Source organism: Eucyclogobius newberryi, unplaced genomic scaffold (assembly GCF_026437365.1).
Source record: "Eucyclogobius newberryi isolate DKJ021-1_F unplaced genomic scaffold, fEucNew1.0.hap1 SCAF_4, whole genome shotgun sequence".
NCBI classification, from domain to species: domain Eukaryota; kingdom Metazoa; phylum Chordata; class Actinopteri; order Gobiiformes; family Gobiidae; genus Eucyclogobius; species Eucyclogobius newberryi.
In genome coordinates, this window is record NW_027316056.1 from 1,839,638 (window position 1) to 1,862,282 (window position 22,645).

Here is a 22,645-nt window from a genome sequence, read left to right on the forward strand (position 1 = left end):
GCCCTCTCCAGGTGGGTGGGGAGTCCTTGCCCCAAGTGGAGGAGTTCAAGTATCTCGGGTCTTGTTCACGAGTGAGGGAAGGATGGAGCGTGAGGTCGACAGGTGGATCGGTGCAGCGGCTGCAGTGATGCAGTGTCTTTCTCAAAAGGTGGATCTGTATTTTCGTCTGCACAGTAACCTATATACATAACCACTGTCCCTAACAAGAGGAACAATGAAAATACACACCAGAATCAGAAAAGGTTTATGGCCATTGTCAATGAACAGAATTCACAAACATAGGAACTTGCTTTGGTGATTCAGTGCAACATAAAACAATGAACAATGATAAAACAACCTACATAAGTCAAAAAGAAACTCAATTTAAATCTGCTATGGTACAAAAACAAAAGCCACTTGGGATCATATAACCGCAGCTGAACTGGCGAGTTACTCGGCCCGACATACCTACACTCAAATGAGAGGAATTTGCAGATAACCACGGCTTCGAGCCACAAAGGCACCGAATTGAGTGTCGCTGCAGCGAGGTGTGCTAATAACAGAGGAGCGGACACCACGACACAAATGCGTTCTACGCGACAGTCGCACTATGCAAAAACAAAAGCTATCTCTTCACAGTTTCTCCAACAGTCTGCATTTCCTGTGAATAATGGGCTCTTTGACATGGGGTTATGAAGTAATGTGACACATTTTTTCAACAGAATTCCTTCCAGATATGTTATTTTGTGGTTCTTCACTGGGATATACAAACAGCTTCCCACTCCTTATCCGTCAGAACAAAATGACCTTCTCTTACCCATTTGTTTTTGATATATTCAGTAGAGCCGTTGTCCAGGTTATTAATGCAATGATATAGTTTAGATATTATTCCCCTTGAAAGTTCTGATTCATAGATTCATAGGCCTTAATACAAATTTGTTACTCTGTTTATTTTTTTTTATTATACTAACCCCTTATTTGTTAATACCTGTAGAAGTCCTGTTTCACCAAGTCAAAGGATTTTTAAACCTTTGTAGTCCAGACTTTGAATCTCAAGTCAGTTCTATTTGGTAGAAAACCTTGGTCATAAGCAAACCTGTTTAAGATTTTAACATAATTGTCCAGTTTGTATGTTTTGATCAGCAAAGGACAGATTTCACCCAGGGATTCTCAACTTCCTCCAAATGAGCTGTTTGTCATCAGCCAGTAAGACCTACACAGGAACCCTTGACAAAATTAATCTCAATATTTTTCCATTGGGCTTCATATTCTGGATCACACCCACAAGGCTCTGATTTGAGCTTAAAGGTCCCATATCATGCAAAATTGACTTTTCAGAGCTTTTAAACTTATTACAGTGCTATAGGTGCCTCATATATGTGCCCAACGTGTTTTAGATTTATTCCTGCAGTTTTTAGGCAGAGTAGAGTCTATTTCCTTCTCCTCGGATGTGCAGACGGACGGGGTCTACTCACAGGGATGCGTCATCCCTCGCTCACCTGCACGGGGCTGAATGCGTCCGCTCCCTCCGCCGCGCTCTCCGGAGAGTGGTCCAAAACTCTATCCCGGTCCAAAGCCCATAGTCCGACATTTGGGAAGGAGGGCAGAGCGGCGACGATCAGCCCGGCAATCTGCAGTAACCTCTTCTCCTAGTGAACCTTCGGACTTGTGAGCAGCCACCACTCAGCTCGACACACTGACATGATGAATAAAATGTTTATTCCCATGTACCCCTGTGTCATGCGCTGTGTACCACCGCATGCCTCGGCCTCTGTTTACACCCCCACTTTCTCTACGGGGTGGGCGGGGGACACATGCTCTCACTGAGACTACGTCACGGGGTGGGCGAGGGACACACGCTCTCACTGAGACTACGTCACGGGGTGGGCGGGGGACACACGCTCTCACTGAGACGACGTCACGGGGTGGGCGGGGGACACACGCTCTCACTGAGACTACGTCACGGGGTGGGCGGGGGACACACGCTCTCACTGAGACGACGTCACGGGGTGGGCGGGGGACACACGCTCTCACTGAGACGACGTCACGGGGTGGGCGGGGGACACACGCTCTCACTGAGACTACGTCACGGGGTGGGCGGGGACACACGCTCTCACTGAGACGACGTCACGGGGTGGGCGGGGGACACACGCTCTCACTGAGACGACGTCACGGGGTGGGCGGGGGACACACGCTCTCACTGAGACTACGTCACGGGGTGGGCGAGGGACACACGCTCTCGCTGAGACTACGTCACGGGGTGGGCGGGGGACACACGCTCTCACTGAGACTACGTCACGGGGTGGGCGAGGGACACACGCTCTCGCTGAGACTACGTCACGGGGTGGGTGGGGGAGACGGATCGCTTTTCGTAAGAGTGGGGGCGAATCTCAAACCAAGCAGTGATATTTCATAACTATTATGTTATGGGTGTTGCACAACACAAATATACCCTTAGGGTAGACTACGAAACGGGAAAGATAGCATGATATGGGATCTTTAAATAAAGACAAGGCAAACCCCAGCCTCATTTTTCTTTTGATAATTGTAGAGTTTTAAATGGGATTTGAGGTTATTGTAAATTTGGTTTGCACTTTAAATAGATTGGGCCAGCTAACAGAGTCAAAAAAATTCTCTGCATCAGACTTATTATTACGGCTTTATTTAGTTGTTTCAGTATATGGTTCATTATGTGTAAAGATCGTCTTATGTTTTCTTGTGTTTGCCGTTTGTTGATCAATCCTGTCTGATCACTGTGAACTAAACCTGGGACTATTTGGTCCATTATTTTTGATATGGTTGAGTTGTATATACGATAGTCCACATTCAGAATAGAAATTGGTTTATATGAGGCACAGTCAAGTCGGTCCATGCCCTCTTTAGGTATTAAAGATATGATGGCTTCCTTCCAAGTTATCCTTATCCTTATTATTCCTTATCCTATAAAAACACAAAGAATAAAGACATCTTAAAGGTCCCATAACATGCAAAATCGACTTTTCAGAGCTTTTAACCTTCTTACATTGCTATTTGTGCTTCATATATGTCCCAGAGTCTCCTTTCCGCGAATCTCCAAACTGACGGGGGATGGGTGCAAGATTGCGTCATAAGGGCAAGCACGCGTCACCATCACCCCTCGTTCCACAACCTTGTTTTTAACAATCAGATGCTTATTTTGGGCGCAGCGAATTACATGGATCCGAATGCGCAGCCAGAGCAGAGACGCGTGCTTAGGGACCGTCATCAAATGTGCAGCCGGAGCGGTGACGAGAGTACTTAGGGACCGTCATCAAATGCGCAGCCGGAGCGGTGACGAGAGCACTTAGGGACCGTCATCAAATGTGCAGCCGGAGCGGTGACGAGAGTACTTAGGGACCGTCATCAAAAGCGCAGCCGGAGCGGTGACGAGAGCACTTAGGGACCGTCATCAAATGTGCAGCCGGAGCGGTGACGAGAGTACTTAGGGACCGTCATCAAGTAGAAAAACGAAAAAACGAATGGAACGTCAAATAGAGCGGTACAATTTGAATAACACATAAAATACACCATGATGGTCGCCACAGCAACCTTTATTTTTCCATCAGAAGCTTAACACATATTTTTTGTGAGTGTAATGACAATTAATATGTGAATGAGACTCCTGCAAATAGTCATCTGATTGAAGATGATATGGAAGAAAGTTGTAAATAAGGCCATCTGACTTTGTGTTGATTAATTTGTTCAACAATTGATTTTATTTGCAAGTTTTATTTAAAGAAAAAATGTTTAAAAAGGGTTTAAAAGATAATTTGTTGAGTTTTCTTTAATAGAATGTTTACAAATACATTTAAATAAATAATCTTGTTACATCAATGGAAAATATTGATTGTTAGTCACTTCCATGTTTTGCTATTGCTGTTCTGCAATTATGAAATTGCTATACAAATTTTGAAAAATTAACGGATTGTTTAGCAGCTGCTGCACAAGTGAAAATCCTTCATCTGATATATATATATATATATATATATATATATATATATATATATATATATATATATATATATATATATATATAGATCTATAGATCTATAGATCTATAGATATATCTGTTCTGCGCACGCTGTAGAAGTAACACCAGTTTTATTTAGGCTCAAAGTAGTGTTGATCTGAAGTTCTATCGTTTGTCACTCACTCGCGCGGAGCGGAGCTGACAGCTGTGGGGCACACACACGCTCTAAGACTACGTCACGGGTTGGGCGGGGGAGCCAGCTCGCTCTTCACAAGGGTGGGGGCGAATATCAAACCAAGCCGTTTGCATTTCCGGGTTGGTGAGGGGTCCAAGGTCTGGGTGATATTTCTGAACTATTATGTTAAGGGTGTTGCACAACCCTTATTATTATCAATTCTACACTTAGGATAGACTACGAAACGTGAAAAAAAGCATGTTATGGCACCTTTAATCTATACATTTGACTGTGGGCACAATGAAAATTAAATTACAATAGAATCACAATATATGACAATGGACTTTAACTCACTTGCAAAAGCAAACAGACTGTTCAGACCACACTCGGCACAAGGACCACAAGCAGTGCTGTCTCCCCTCTGCATTAACCACAAGTACAGATTGAATTAACCAAAAACACAATCTTCAACATTAAAAACATGACATTTGACTGATATTTCAACTCACGCCGTCACGTAGTTTCACACTTCCCCCACGTGAGTAGTGACACGCTTCACAGGACCAGGATCAATCCTTTTTTCTACAAATTTAGTGGACAATAATCTTAGAAGATGATGCAGTTTAAAGTGTTATCTGACAATATCAAAGAATATTTTTGTACTTAAAGCTCATTTTAATGAAAGATTTTCAATATATGAACCATTTTCTGTTCTCTCTTAACGAGGCACTCGGCTGTCGTGCTCTGATGACGTCGTGCGACTGTTCTCACATTTTACCACAGTGACATCTGCTGGCTAAACTGAGAATTGCAACTAGCTCTTAAAACAAATATTATAGTTTTGACTTGGCTACACTAATATACAACTTGTGTGGGTTGTAAAAATGTGTACATAGGCGGACATTAGGATTCATCTCTCTCCAGATATCAATCGACAGTACATTATGTATTAATTTTACAAAATGTATTATTTATAGATTTAACAGTATTTTGTGAGCTTGAGACATCCAATGTCGGCTGAACATGTAAGTTCCAGTCACCGCCACAGACAAGGGTTCCCTCAGAGTGATTTGCAATCAGATCCACAACTTCAGCAGAGAGAGTGAAATCACTTCCTGGTGGAGCATATACCCTGCTCCACCAGGGGTATAGTTCCCCACCAGGGACCAGTATAAACCTGCCATCCTGATCTTTGTGTTCAAAACTCAAGGCTATTTTACATGACATCAGTGTGGCTACACCCCTCTTATGTTTTCCCTTGTATGAAGAATAGTACTAGTAGTATTATTACATCCGAAGAATAAATTCTCACTTTCAAAACCTTCAAGGGTTCAAGAATTGAGAAAAGCACAATCTTCATATTATAGTAAACTCATGGGCAATGGAAAGGGTAACGGTAATTCCCTTTAGAAGCATTTAAATGCACTAACTTATAAAATCACAGGTCCTAAAGGAATTAGATAACTCGCATCTATGACTGATGCAATTAGAGGAATTGAAATATTCTGAAGAAACTGTAAGCAAGAATGAACTATTTCTAATGCCTCCTGCTGATTCTTTTTGCATAGACTAAGAAGTCACACAGTGCAATGAGCCATTGTCAAGTAGGGCTGCAACAATTAAGCGAGTAATTTGATTACAAAAAGGCTTTGATTATTGTTTTATTACCTCAATGATTCGTTTAATTAAAATGTTTAATTAACAACATGTGAATCTATAACCCGCAAAGCGCATGGAATGACTTGTGGCTCGTTTGTTTCACACAGAGCTTGTTCCGCTCTGACCTGTAGCAACTAAAGTACAACTGAGGAGAGAGCCGTGTGTTTTAAACTCATGACTGTGACTGGGAAGCAGAGTTTAGTTGAGTGAAAGAGCACGGCGTTTTGAATTGTAACTCTGCAGTCATTTTGCAGCATTTGCTCCATGTTTCATTCACTTTAGCCTCTGTGTCATCGCCCCGTCATTGCAAACTTTCTGTTTTCTAATCGTGGGCTAAAAGTCTAAAATATGCCACTGTCTCCTCTGTTGTGCTTTGAAACAGCCAATACATCCATGGAAACAGAACAGGGGGTTGCGATTATGAAACAGAAAGTCGGCAATGACGGGGGGAAGACACAAAGGTTAAAGTAAATGACACGTGGCGCTAATGCTGCAAAATGACATAATGCAGAGTTACGGCTCAAAACACCAGGGATCACTGGTCTCACTCTTATTTCAACTGTCAACGAACAGTCTGGTGACAAGTGAATTAGTCCTTTGTATATCCATCCATCCATTTTCTCCCGCTTGTTCCCTTTCGGGGTCGCGGGTGACTGGAGCCTATCCCAGTGACTTCGGGCTTTAGGCGGGGTACACCCTGGACAGTGGCCAACTCATCGCAGGGCCAACAATTTTATTTCTATTTTGTATATATATTCTTTATATATAAACAGAACAGTTTTTTGCTGGACATACTTCTGTGAAATTAAGAATAAAATGTGTTATTTTAAGCATAAACTCCTTATTGGTTATTTGTTTATTACTATAAACTAAAACGTTTATTTAAAAAAAAAAATGTCATATGCGTTTAAATGGTTTTTGGAATGTACAAAAAATGAACCGATCATTTGAAGAAAAGAATCAATAGATATCTCGATTACTAAAATAATTGACTGCTGCAGCCCTATTGTCAAGTCAATTCTCTTTCAAAGACTGCAGAAGACGTGCAACTACAGTAAGTGGTGAAAAATGCACTTTTCATTTGGCTGCCAACCTCCATTAAAAGTAACACACAACGACAACCAGAAGAGATCTGGTTTGTTTGAATGATGGGCGAAGAACCTGATATATTATTGTGAACAACACGAAAAGTGCAATAGAAAGCAGGCTGGCCTCTTGTCTGGCCGACAAATTCATACCAGAGTAGTTCTCCCTGAGGTTTATGAGGTAGAAAATGGACACCCACAAGGAAGTGTGTGCGGCCCTATGTCATGATTAATGACATCTTTAAAGATGTAGATCACTCTTTTGGAAGAAGCCTTTATGCAGACGATGGTGCATTGTGGGTATGAGGTAGACATCTTAAATTTATTGTGAATACAATACAGCAGGTTGAGCAGTGGACTCTAAATTGGGGGTTAAATTATGTGTACACAAATCTCAAGTGATTTGTTTTTATAATCGGCATAAGGATGTCTCCATAAAGTTATGGGTAAGTACTTGAACAGGTCAAGGAAGGGAGATTCTTAGGAGTCATCTTTGATGAAAAGATTAATTGGCGACAGCATATTGATAAGGTTAAAAATAAATTCAAAAAGGTGAATAATCTGCTGCGTTGTCTTTCTTGCAGGACTTGGGAGCTAGCAGAAAGTTGCTCCTGAATATTTACTGAGCTATTATGAGAGCAACTATTGATTATGGCTGTATTGCTCACATATCTGCAGCTGAAACTAATTTAAAGGAATTATGGAGGATTTTTTGGCGCCAAATCTCATTTCCTCGTGGCGTGGACAGCCGATTAGTTCATTCACATGTCAATCATAGGATGCACCTACGGCTCACCTACAGCCTTGTTGGCTCGTCCCCAGGAGAGCAGCATGTTTCAAATCAAATCAAATCAAATCAATTTATTTTTGTAAGGCCCAAAATCACAACAACAGTTGCCTCTGAGGGCCACAGGGAGAAATGAATCAACAATGTCTGTGGTGGCGATGGAGTCAGACAATGTCTGTGGTGGCGATGAAGTCAGACAATGTCTGTGGTGGCGAGGGACGATGTCCCAGGGTCCTCTGTCCTTAGACTCTCCTTCTCGGCCAGGAAAAACTACAAAAAAAACCTCTTTGGGAAAAAAGCGTAGAAACCTGGAGGAGTTCCAGTGAAGGAGAGATCCGACTCTCACAGACGGACAGACGGACACGAGGAGACTGGAGCTGGACCCACTCTTCAGGCAGAAGAGGGACCGTCTGAGTCGAGCTGGACCCACTCTTCAGGCAGAAGAGGGACCGTCGGAGGCGAGCTGGACCCACTCTTCAGGCAGATGAGGGACCGTCGGAGGCGAGCTGGACCCACTCTTCAGGCAGAAGAGGGACCGTCTGAGTCGAGCTGGACCCACTCTTCAGGCAGAAGAGGGACCGTCTGAGTCGAGCTGGACCCACTCTTCAGGCAGAAGAGGGACCGTCTGAGTCGAGCTGGACCCACTCTTCAGGCAGATGAGGGACCGTCGGAGGCGAGCTGGACCCACTCTTCAGGCAGAAGAGGGACCGACTGAGGCGAACTGGAGCCACTCTTCAGGCAGATGAGGGACCGTCCACACAGGGCAGGGACCACTTCACCAGGGGAGGGGCATCTGGGTCCACAGGTCCTCAGGAGTGAGAGAAAGAAAAGAAGGCGGTGAACAGTTTGCAAGTGGAATCAAAAAATAAATATTGTTTGATAGCATAAGTAGTCAGAAGAAGAAGAGGATAGTGCTCAAGCTGTCATACTTCCCCCAGCATAGTTACTCCTAGGGCAGCGTAGCTGAAGCTGTGGGTTTATCTTTCTGTTCCTAACTACTCTGACCATAAGCGATTTCGAAGAGGAACGTTTTAAGCCTGGACTTAAATGAAGAGACTGTGTCAGCATATTTAACATGGGTCGGGAGCTGATTCCATAACACAGGAGCTTGGTAGCTAAACGCTCTACCTCCTACAGTACTTTTAGAGACTCTTGGCACCACCAGAAGGCCGGCATTCTGAGAGCGAAGAGCTCTGTTTGGATGATATGGTTCTATAGCATCTTTGAGGTAGGATGGGGCCATGTCATTTATGGCTTTGTAGGTCAGGAGTAGAATTTTGAATTTGATTCTAGACTCGACGCGGAGCCAGTGAAGAGACTTCAGCACTGGCGTAATGTGCTCTCTTCTTTTTGTTCCTGTTAGTAATCTTGCTGCTGCATTTTGAACCAGTTGAAAGCTTTTTATGGAGCTTTTAGGACACGCTGCAAGCAGGGAGTTACAGTAGTCTAATCTAGTCGTTACAAATGCATGGATAAGTTTTTCGGCATCACTTTTAGGCAGGATTCTTCTGATTTTGGCGATGTTGCGCAAATGGAAATAGGCTGTTTTACAAGCTTGATTTATATGAGCTTTAAATGAGAGCTCCTGGTCAAATAAGACTCCAAGGTTTCTTACAGTAGAACTGGAGGCTACACTGACATTGTCCAGTGTGACTATCTGCTCTGATAGAGCGTCTCGTAGATGCTTAGGGCCAAGCACAATGACCTCGGTTTTTTCAGGGTTAAGAAGCAGGTAGTTTAGTGTCATCCAGGTTTTTATCTCCTTCACACAAGCACTAAGTCTGTCTACTTGATCGCTCTGATCAGGTTTCATTGATAAATACAGCTGAGTGTCGTCTGCATAGCAGTGGAAGTTAATGTCATGCTTTCTGATAATGTTGCCTAATGGTAGCATATAAAGAGTAAACAGAATTGGACCGAGTACCGAACCCTGTGGCACACCGTAAATTACTTTAGAGCTTGGTGAGGAGCTCTGGTTTACATTAACAAATTGGAACCTATCAGATAGATAGGATTTAAACCAGCTGAGGGCTGTTCCTCCAACACCTACATCACATTCTAACCTTCCCTGGCTGTGCATGCGTGGTTGATATGCCAGTGTGTGTCTAAGCGCATGGATCTATCATAATATAGTTCCCTCAGTGTACAGGACAAAATTAAGACAGAGAAAGACAGTTCGAGCTCAGAAGAGACGGAAGTCTACGGGAGACGAGAGATGCGATCAGTCGCACTAATAAACAAACGCTTGTGTAGCAGCGAGGCTGTTGTGCCTCCGCACGGGGGGAGTGCTCACTTCCGCTTGAGTTCTCAAATCAGCGAAAAATCCTCCATTATTCCTTTAAAGGAACTTGATGTAGAACAAGCACATCCAGTGAAGGAAATTTTTAAATTATGTTGGCAACATCATAAGTCTGACTTTCCTTGTTTTAGCTGGAAGGAAATGCAAAAGTACAACTTGCTGGTTGAGCGATCTTAACTTCAACCCTTCAGTGGCTTTTTCAACCATAGCTCCTTGGAAGTTTTATTCCAGCTCCTGTTGATATTAGTTTACATCCAAAACGTAAAGGAAAAATTAAAAAGGCACCACAGTTCTTTGTTCATTGAGCTCATTGATAAGCATTCTGATGATCTAAAGATCCTGAGAGGGGCGAACGGCTGCTGACCTTGAGATAGCAGTTAGGAAGAGTTAACAGTTCCTTTTTCTGTGTTCAACACAGAACTCATAGCAATACAATTAGCGATGGAATGGGCTGAATCTACTTTGCAGTGTCATAACATTGTGATAGCACTCTACACTGCCAAGCATTAAATCTGGAAAATCTGAAGACAGGATATTCCCTTTTTTTATGTATAACAAAAGGAAACTAGTAAAACAAAACAAGACCAGAGAGAATAAACATAAACCAAAATAAGTAGACATCCAACAACTCATGGCACACAAGACCCTAAGTAAATGTCCCATTTAGTCCACAGTTGGTCAAATTAAGTTCTTAGGCCCAAATACTGAGTTCCAACAGAATTCCCTCCAAACATGTGATCCTGTGGTTCTCCAGTGAGATGTACATATACTTTCCCACTCTTCATCCTCCAGAACAAAGTGACCCTCTCTTTCTCATTTACTCTTAATGTAATCAGTAGAGTGACTGCCCAGATTGTTAATATATTTATACAATTTAGATATTAATCCCCTTGGAAGATCCGATTTATAAGCTTTAATGAATATTTCAGTCAAAGGTTATGATGGTCATCATGCCTTTTCATTTTTTGATTATAATAACTCCTTTTTTGTAAATATCTATAAAAGTCCTGTTTCTCTAAGCCAAAGGATTCTTTCAGCTCCTCAAAGCTCTTCAGGTGATTCTCCTTTACAACCTTTTGTTGTCCAGTCTTTAAATCTTGAGTCTGTGCTGTTAGGTATGACATTTTGATTATAAGCCAACCAATTTTAGATTTTAATTTATTTGTTTAGTTTGTGTGTTCTGATCAGCTCCTTCCATGTTGTAAGAACAGATTTCACCCAAGGGTTCTCCACCTCCCCCAAATGACTCAACCACTTGAGTGGTGGTAAGGCCTGCACAGGAACGCCCAGCACCACTCAAATATGTTTCCCTTGAAGGGTTCCCCTAAAACCCTTATAGGGCGTGTTCAGCATCGAAGGAGAGATATGACCAAGAATCTTCCAAATCAGTCCAGAGTAGTTTAATTCAACCTAACAGAGGAGTTCTAATACAGGCGCGCCTGGGCCTTGAGCTCGCTGACATCACACTCCTATGTGTGCCTTTAATGCCAGTCAGACAAAAGGACCACAGATATCTGAAGAATCCAGGCTTAAATAGTCACAGAATATAATAGTGCAATGTGTGTGTGGACGAAGTCCGGGTCATGGAGCCCTCTCGTGGTCGTCCGGCACGGCCTCTCGTACGCCCCTCGTACGACTTCACAGGATGGACAGGATAGGATGAGACGGGCGTTTGTGTTGCCCGTACGATTCCCCAGGATGTCCCCAGGGGTCGTTGGCCCTGGACCTTGAGGTTTTTTGGGATCGATTGATCGCTTACGCAACCCACCGCTCACTCCGAACACAAGCATGATATGATTTATCATTTCTAGCATTAATCATAATCAATTAATATCATTATACAGAAATACATGAGCATAATTATCATAGTGGCGGTATTAATATAATTAATATCCTTCACCATTGAGCATCATATTCTGGGTCACACCGTTGGTAAATCCAACGTAAACCCCAACCTCCATTTTCTTTTCATAATTGTAAAGTAAGTTTTGAATCGGATACAAGTTTTTTTTTCCTAGCCAATATAAATTTCTTTATTCCACTCATCAACCAGCTGAAGATGGAAACTGGGAGAGTCTGGAACAAGTAGAGAAACCTGGGCAAAACATTCATTTTTACAGTTTCAATCCTTTGACTAAAGCTGAGTTCACACCGCCAGACGCCCGAGTTGGACGTCCGAGGAGTCCAGCGCACATTGCAGTGGAGGAGTTTCCCAGGACATTGCCGAGTCCCTATGAACATTGTTTAATCTGTTTTTCACTGTTGTGATTTTGGGCGTTACAAAAATCATTTGAGTTGAATTTAAATTGAATTCATCTTTTGATTACGCTTTGTATTTCCAAAACTGTTATTTCAGCTCCTCTTTTTTTCCATTTTGTTCTTCTGATACAACAGGCAATTTGAGGGTGTCCTCAAAGAAATTTATATCATGGTCTTTATCATCTGGAATTAAAACGTTTTTTATTTTGTAAGAATTAGTCAGATGTTGATTGAATTTTGTCTTATTTGGTTAAGATTACATAATTTTGCCTAAAAATTGTTTTTTCAGCTTATTGTTTTTTAAGTTTCCAAGATGACAATTTAGACATTTTTTATCCATTCTCATATTATCTTTGTTTGGTAAAAAGCATTTCCTGTGATGTCAGACCAACACATTTTATTTTCTTGCAGCACTTCTAGCTTTTTTCAGAGGCTATGGCTATAATTTGTCCTCTCAAGACTGCTTTGGAAGCATCCCAAAGGAGGCGGAGACATTTCCCCAGTCTCATTTTCCTCCAGATAAGTCTTAATGTTGTTGGACATTTTTTTCTTAAACAAAGGGTCATTAAGCAGGCATTGAACATCCACAATGTGTTCTTTCATCTTTCCTCCAAGTCTACAGTAATGTAGATAGGAGCATGATCACGTATTGTATGATCACGCATTGTGCCTATATCTACTTTGGTGATTTTAGATCTCTCTTTATTGATAACAAAAAGGTAGTCTATTCTGGAGTTGATTGTATGCGGATTAGAAAAAATTGTATACTGGCGTGTTCTAGGGTTCATTCCCCTCTAAATGTCAATCAATCCTATAGTCTTATACAACTTAACTTATTAGTTTATGTTCTTCTTGAGTTCGACACATCTAATGTAGCTGAATGTAAAGATTCCAATCGCCACCACAAATTAGGGTTCCCTCTGAGTGGTTCACAATCAGATCCATGACATCAGCAAAGAAAGTGATATTGCCCCCTGGTGGAGCATACACAATCAAAAGACTAAAAACCTTTCCATTACTATTCCCCTTAACCAGTACATATCTGCCCTCTTTATCCTCACGTTCAAAACTCTGTTCAAAAACTATTCGGTTTGAGATCAAAATTGCAACTCCCCTTCTATGTTTGCATTTGTATGATGAATAATAGGATTTTTTATATCAGAAAGTTTTTGATGTTCAGTGTCATTCAAGTGTGGCACTTGTAAATTTTGGTTTGTTTTATTGGGTTCAGTGCCATTCACATTGAAGGATGCTACTTGTAACACTTCTGATGCCTTTGGGTTGATTGTATTGATCGTACCGTTGATAATTTTCGAATATTTTTAACCCTCTGGTCGAAAACGACAAACATTCACAAGACCATAAGAACACAAAACCACTGAAAGGGTAAAAAGAAAACATAAGGGTTAATGCTGGAAACAGGCATCGGATCCAAAACCTGATCAAAAAATATCATAAAGGGAGGGAACTTCAATGAGGTTCAGCTAGGCTTTGCTAAACATTGGCATTTGGAAATCAGGGCAGTTTCCAGCCTTGCTCTTCCAAGACATAGGCTACATTGCTGCCCAGCCAACCTGAAGTAAGCCTCTGACACTGCAGCCCAGCATTCACGGAGCTACCGGGCGCCATTTGGAGGTTGGCGCAAAATCTGAATCCATCTACAATAACTACGATTAGCCTAGGTACTATTTGGCAATTATGAGAGTTGAGCGTTGCCTAGAGAGAGTGAATAGCCTAACCAGAGTACTTATGCTTATGTGGTGAATGTGCTCAGAGTTGCCAAAGCTTTGCTCGTGTAGCACTCTACTAATTTGAAATATGGGTTAGCATTATGGCAATGGATACAATATGACAAATGCACAAGAATTGGTTGTTCATGGAGCTTGGGGAGTATTAACAGGTCAAATGTAAATTAAATATGTATTGGGGGTAACAACAAAAGATTATATATATATATATATATATATATATATATATATATATATATATACATATATATATACAGAGCCAGATTCCAATTCCGTGACAAAATGTAATTTATTTAACAACCTGCTAATTCTAATACATTGTTTTACATAACAAGCTCATATTCAGTAGAGATAATCACAGTTTGTATTCCGATGTCAGTTTATGCATGGATGTAGTCTTTAAGAAGTTCAGTGGACCTGGACAAACACAGGCCACAGACGGTCCATAATAACAGAGGGCAAGGCAACGGCTCCAGCGCACACCGCAGCTCCAGAGTTCATGTACTCTGTTACATCTGGAATAGAGATCTGTTTATAGGTAACCCAAACACTAGGCTGCCGACAAATGTCTCCAATTTAGGACGTACCACGTTAGCTGCACAGGACCACGCGTTGTGGGGCTTTGACAGCGAAACCACATCAATCCCGAGTCAGCAGAGATCATATCTTCCGGCGCCAGTGAAAGATGGCTGCTGCGTTACAACGTCCTCCTCTTTTTCTGAACTTTTCCTAACTTTCTATGCCCTTTTCGTTTTATTTTTTGCAAATATTTTACATACATCCACTTGCCGGATGTGTACAAACCGACACGCGCTGGACACGCATTGTTTTGGGCGTGTCTATTCTATGGATCAGCTCCTGTCCCTGCACCGCGCTGGAGCCGTGTGTCTATTTCCCGGGAGGAAGCACACCATCCCGGGAGAGATTTTGAGAAAGACGCATAGGGGCAGGGGCACTGGTGCCAAGCTCCGGGAAAAGAAGCGCCGCTTCAGACCCGCGGTAGCAAAGATTGTCATGGGAAACGTGCGGCCCCTTCAAAATAAGACAGCAGAGCTGGCAAGTCTTACAAGGTACGAACAGGAATATAAAGACTCTAGCATCATTTTGCTCACAGAGACCTGGCTAACCCCAGAAATCCCGGATCATACTGTTGCTTTGGACCATTTTCATGGTGGAGGCCTGGCAGTGTTTGTCCATGAGAGGTGGTGCAGATCAAACCACTGCTCAGTCAAAGAACAACTGTGTAACAGAGACATTGAACTGTTAGCCATTAGCATGAGGCCATATTTCCTGCCCCGGGAGTTCTCACATGTTATTGTAATAGCAGTGTATGTAGCCCCGTCTGCTAACGCTGACAATGCTTGTGAAGCATTGTTCTCCACCACAAGTAGACTGCAAAACAAGCACCCGCAGGCTCTCTTCCTCATCTCTGGTGACTTTAACCACGCTTCTCCCTCTTCTGTCCTGCCAACATACACCCAGTATGTTACCTGCCCCACCAGAGACGATAAAACACTGGATTTATTCTTTGCCAACACCAAGGAGGCTTATTCCTCCTCCCCCCTCCCTCTCCTGGGCAGCTCGGACCACAACCGTGTACATCTGAGCTTCAGCACCACTGTCTGGACTGAGCTTTACGGCCATGGGGAGGACATCAACACCATCACAGAGTGCATCACGGACTACATCAACTTATGTTTTGAGAACATTGTTCCCTCCCGGACGGTGCAGTGTTTTCCAAACAACAAGCCATGGATTAACCGTGAACTGAAGGCTCTGCTGAAGGAGAAGAAGAGAGCCTTCAGGTCAGGGAACAAGGAGGAGCTGAGGACTGTGCAGAAGGAGCTGAGGAGGAAGATCAGGCAGGCTGAAGCCGGCTACAAGAGGAGGATGGAGGAGCAGCTGCAGCAGAAGAACATTCAGGGAGTGTGGAGGAGCCTGAAAACCATCTCAGGCTTCAAAATCCCCCCTGTCCAGACGGAGGGGGACCTACAGTGGGTGATTGAGCTAAATTCACACTTCCTGAGATTTGATCGGTTACCCACCCCTCCCCCTGCACAGCTGCATGCTACCTCTTCCACAGCTGGACAATGCCCTGCATCCGTTCCTCTTCACACCTCCGACCTGGCCCATCAGCTCCCCACTTCGCCTGGACTCACCCATCCCCCCAGCACACAGTCCCCCCGCCATCCACTGACTGTCACAGCAGCACGGGTGAGGAGTGAGCTGAAGAGGATTAAAGTGAGGAAGGCAGCAGAACCTGACGGCATCAGCCCCAGGCTCCTTAAGTCCTGCAGATGAACTGTGTGGAGTTGTGGAGCATGTCTTCAACATGAGCCTGAAACTGAGGGTGGTACCACAGGTCTGAAGACCTCCTGTCTGGTACCTGTGCCCAAGACACCGCGTGCCAAAGACCTCAACAGCTTCAGGCCGGTGGCTCTCACGTCCCACCTGATGAAGACACTGGAGCGGCTGGTCCTGGACCACCTCCGCTCCACCGTGAGCTCAGCCATGGACCCGTTGCAGTTCGGAGTGGAGGATGCCGTCATCTCCCTGCTGCACCGCTCTCTCTCTCACCTGGAGAAGCCTGGCAGCTCTGTGAGGATCCTGTTCTTTGATCTCTCCAGCACCTTCAACACCATCAGCTCCTGAGGGACAAGCTGGAGACGGCTGGTGTGGAGTATGACCTGCAGAGTGGATCCTGGACCACCTCACAGACCGACCCCAGTTTGTGAGAGCCCGGGACTGTGTGTCTGACACTCGGACCTGCAGTGTGGGGGCGCCCCAGGGCACTGTCCTCGCGCCCTTTCTCTTCACCCTCTACACTGCAGAGTTCAGACACGACACGGACAGCTGTGTCCTGCAGAAGTTCTCTGATGACTCTGCCATCATCGGACTCATCACGGACGACGATGATGCGGAGTACAGAGGACTGGAGCAGGACTTTGTGGACTGGTGTCAGCGGAACCACCTCCTCATCAACGCGGGGTAGACCAAGGAGATGGTGGTGGACTTCCGCAGACGCCACCCCACTGCCCCCTTACAAAACTCTGTGGTGGCATCAGCCCTCCTGTACAGTGTGGCCTGCTGGAGCAGCAGCATCACAGAGAGGGAGAGGAAGAAGCTGGACAAAGTCATCAAGAAGTCCAGCTCCGTCCTGGGCTGCGCTCTAGACTCGGTGCAGGAGGGTCCTGGCTAGATTCTCATCTATGCTGGACCATGAGTCTCACCCCCTGCAGGACACGCTGTCCCCTGCAGGACACTCTGTCCACTCTGGAGAGCAGCTTCAGTGAGAGACGGATCCACCCTCGCTGTGTGAAGGAGAGGTTTCACAGGTCTTTCCTTCCTGCTGCTTTCAGACTCAACACTGCTAGCCCTGAACATGTGCAATACTGATTTAAACATGTGCAATACCGTCATATTCATGTGCAATTACTGTCAAACTCACAAGCAATTAAGGCCATATTCATGTGCATATAACTGATGTAAATAAGAGTGCTTTATTTTGTTTTATTTTGTTTACTTACTTACTATTAGTATTACCTAGTCTTATGCTAGCTATTCTCACTTTATTTTATTTTTATTATTTTATTATTATCTTATTTTTATTTTTGTCTTCATCTTTTTATTTTTATTTATCTATTTTATTTTGTTTTTTTTCCCCCCTCCATTCCCTATTCTTCTATTAAGAGTGTTTTCTTTTGAAACTTCCTATAATCTGTCCTTTCCTCCTGTTCTACTGCGTTGTAACAACGAAATATCCCCTTGTGTGGATATTAAAGGATTATCTTATCTTATCGGAGCGTTTACCAAAGTGGCCCAGGTGACAGGATACGGCACTGAACCACAGAAACTATTATGAGTCAAACTACATAATCAAATCTTAACAAAAGGACAATAACTTCCTAGAGAGCGGAGGAACGTGGAGCAACACCCAAGGACCCAGGAAGTGCGTAGGTCAGAGAATGAAGAGAATGAATGACATGCACTTTTAATTGGTCAACAGCCATAGCAATTAGCCAATAGTGGCATAGTCTGCCCGCGCACCATACTGCCACATATACATATATATACATACATTATATACACATATATATGTGGCAGTATATATATTATATATATATATATATATATATATATATATATATTCATATATTCATATATATATAATATATATACATATACATATATATATATTCATATATATATATATATATATATATATATATATATATATATATATATATATACACACACACACCCATACTTTGGAGATGCTTGCCACACCCATACGCTCGGTGTCTAATTGTAAATATGCAGAGTATGTCACACCACACCCTGGGCTGACTGAGAAGCACACAAGCCACACATAAATCTGATTGTGTTAAGTAAACACACTTGAACTGCTTTGCCTTAGCGTGTCCGCTGTACACACTGGAGTAAAGGCTGGTTTATAGTCCGCTGTCAAATATAGGCTGACGCACATGGCAGCCAACCAGAAAGCTTGTAGCTCTTACCGTGTTGTGTAAATTACTTTGAAATTGTAATACATTATATATTATGAGTGCTAAAAATGTTACACCACTTACTTTTGAATTACTTTTGTTTGTTTAACAAATGTGTAGTTCCCAATTTTCTTCATAATTTTGTAAGTTACATATTATAGTGTATGATTGCATTGTAATTTGCCACAAATAATCTAAAAAGTATTAAACAAATGCTTAATATAATGATTTCTATCAGTAATTAGACTCATTAACTCATCCTATTATAACAAAAACTGCATTTTAACATTACATCATCATCTGAATGAAATGGTATTGGCCGTGCTTGGCACACGTTATGAAGAAAACTACAACAAACATTTCAGTCCACTTTTAGGACACTTTAGAGTTAGGACCAGTCACTGGTGTTGGCCTCTCTCGTCGCTGTAACGCACAAGCCCACAAGCTCTGGGGATTTGTTGATCCACACGAACCATATAGAAAACTTTTAAAAACATTTTAGAACTGCTTAATGTGACAGTTTATCGTGCCAATAAATGTATATGGGCAAAATGAAACTTTAACTTTAATTCCCACGACTCACTTGGAGCCTGATGCGCTCCACAGAAAGGATCACATGACTGATGTCACTGTGACAGTACTGTGTACTCCCACAGTTTAACTGTGGTTTGGAGCTGTTACTTGGGTCTGATGCATGATGTCAGCTTTAAGACTGTTTGTACCACCCATTTCATAAACATGACACAGAGCTATAAACAAGAAAAATGCATGAAAAAAGCTTGGTCACAGACACAGGACTATATGCAGCCTTCACACTGAATGCGCGCAGTGCTGGGCCTCTCCTCTTCAGCTCCCATAGAACGCACACCGCGCACCGCGCACCTGGGCAGGTATACACCCAGACACACGGAGCGAAGAACAGGACCTGACCACGAGCACCCGGAGACACGGACGGTGCAGGAGTTATGCGGGCCTTGAGCTGTCCCCGGAGGTAAGAGCCCCGCTGCAGCAGCAGTCTGTGTGTGTGTCTGCGTGTTTACTTCCACGCTCTGAAAACGCGTGGCAGTTTAACCGCAGAATAATGACTAAAAACGGAGGGGGACATGAGTCTATTGTTTACTTTAAGAAACAAGTTTTTCATCATGTAATATTTTATTGCAGAAATAAGGCATTTTATGTGTAAAAATAGCAAAAATGTCTCATATTTGGGACAAAGAAATGGACAGAGCCAGATGCGAAGAGGGGATTTTTGTTTTCTTATATTTAGTAAACTAGATTTGAGTGGAAATTGGGGCAAAAATTAGACTATGAACCAAACATTATTATTTTTTACTCGCCGGCGAGCATTTTCCATATCTCAAATATTCTCTTACATCATCACTTTTATTTCCGTGGTCAATACCAGCAAGTTATACATCATTTTAAAGCTTATTTTCTCAACAAAACGAATAAGTCATTGATTTACATTGAATAATTTGCCCCAAGAAGCAATTGCCAATAGTTTGTGAGAAAGTCTCAACTTTTACAAACGCATGTCCTGTTTGCTGTTTATGATGGACGAAACGGCTTTAATTCTGTACATTCTTGTACTCAGTCTGTCCGTAAGGAACCATTGAACAACAATATCCATTTGTATTTTTCCTGAAGTTTTCCGATTTCGAGATATTGTCAAGTAAACAAAGTTTTCTTCGTTGACGATGGTCAGAGAATGCGCTTGTCCGCCGCATTTCTCCGTCCATAACAAATGACCTGTTTGACTTATAAGATGGTGTTTGGCATCGATCTTTTCCTCAGACTGTTTCCTACAGAATGAGACCATGCACTGTCACCGGGTTTGTTTTCTACAGCCTCTGGAGGAAAAAAATGCGCCGGTTCCGACACGCGAAGCTAACGTGTTTGTAGCCATATAGCTAACGTCAGCAGTGACTTAGCGGACTTTGATTGACATATTATTCTAGCCAATAAAAATAGCTTTCGAATGGGGGGCTGGACTTAGAACTTATTCACACAAAATCGGGGGGGGGTTGAACCTACATTTCGTCTTTTTGTTACTTTGAAGCTTCAATACATCGTTGTTGCAGTCATTGTTTTGAAATGCTAAAAAACTCTCTCAGCAACGAGCATTAGGCCGACATTAGGCGGCGGGTGCGGCGCGGAGCACGGGGAGTGCGTACGGGGTTACCCCCCACAAGACTGAAGGTTCACAAGTCCGAAGGTTTTAAAGGTTCACTGGTCCGAAGGTTCACTGATCCGAAAGTTCACTGATCCGAAAGTCCCTCATGGGCTAAAGTGAAGGTGCAGACTGTAAAATGCATTTTATCATAAGTATAGAAATTATATATATATATATATATATATATATATATATATATGTATATATATATATATATATATAAACGCGTGATCCGATCACCGTAGGATTGGTAGTCAAAAAGGAAATTCAGCTGGCCAAGACGGGAGTGTCTACAGAGCCGCGGCGCGCGGCTGAAACTGCTGCTATTTGAGTTAATTCATTCATTAATAATACGATAAGGAGCTCAGGCTATGCACAGAAACAAGTCGGTTCTGGAAAATACGTGAGTTTAATCATAAAAAGTGCATCAACACTAGAAAAGTCTTAAAAGCCAGTGTCTAGGGCAAAGGGAGGCGAGGAGAGCCGCGAGGAGAGCCCGCTGAGCGGAGACACATCTTCGGACTTGTGAACCTTAAAATTTCTGTGAAATTTTTAAAATTTCGGTGAAATTTCAGACTCATGAACCTTCGGACTAATGAACCTTAAAATTTCTGAATTTTTGGACTCGTGAACCTTAGGACCAGTAAACCTTCGGACTCGTGGGCAGCCACCGCGTACGGGGGAGCACGGCGCACCGCGGCCAGTGCGCGCACCGCGGCCCGCACCGTGGCGCGCACCGCGGCCCGTGCATGGCCCGTGCGCACGGTGCGTTGTGAAGAAAAAGCTGAGTCGAAAGACAAAGCTCTCTATTTACCGGTCGATCTACATTCCTACCTTCACCTATGGTCATGAGCTTTGGGTAATGACCGAAAGGACAAGATCGTGGATACAAGCGGTCGAAATGAGTTTCCTCTGTCGGGTGGCTGGGCGCTCCCTTAGAGTAAGGGTGAGGAGCTCAGTCACACAAGAGGAACTCGGAGTAGAGCCGCTGCTGCTCCACATCGAAAGGAGCCAGCTGAGGTGGCTCTGGCATCTGTTCTGGATGCCTTCTGGGCGCCTCTCTGGAGAGGTGTTTCGGGCATATCCCACCAGGAAAAGATTCTCTTCAATCTCTCCTTCGACCCTCTTCTCGCAACTGAGTCCATCCCCCATTCAATCTCCTTTCAACTCTTCATTCATCCCTCCCTCCATCACTCATCCCACTCAACACAACCCCCCTTGTCTCCAGTAATGAACAGACTGCTTTTAGGTTCCTTCCAGCTACTCTTCAGAGAGTCCTTGACAATCCAGCTCCACTTCTTACGTGACACTCATGATTAACATAACAACATACTTTTCAGCCAGGCTTTATCTTGGGGGTTCTGAATTGGCTGGGCTGATTACCCGAGACAGAGCCCCCATCCTGAGTCTCTACCCAGCCAACTCTCGTCGATCCATCATCGATCCATCATCGATCCATCATCGATCCATCATCGATCCATCATCACTATTATCAATAAATATTCTTTCATATTCCATTCCAACACGAGCTGGTGCAAACCCGAACACTGCACAGTGAGGGAGCAGCTATGTAACAAGGATATTGAACTATTGGCTATTGGCATGAGGCCATATTATCTGCCCCGGGAGTTCTCACATGGGATTTTGATCGCAGTCTATGTGGCCCCGTCTGCCAATGCTGAATATGCTTGTGAAGCACTGCTCTCCTGCACTTGTAGGCTGCAAACACAGCACCCACAGGCTCTCTTCCTCGTCTCTGGTGACTTTAACCACGCTTCTCCCTCTTCTGTTCTACCAACATACACCCAGTATGTTACCTGCCCCACCAGAGATAATAGAACATTGGACTTGCTTTTTGCCAACACCAAGGAGGCTTATTCCTCTTCCCCCCTTCCTCCCCTGGGCAGCTCGGACCACAACCATGTATATCTGAGGCCTGTGTATGAACTCATCTTGCGCAGGTAGCCTGTGGTGTCCCGTGTGGTGAG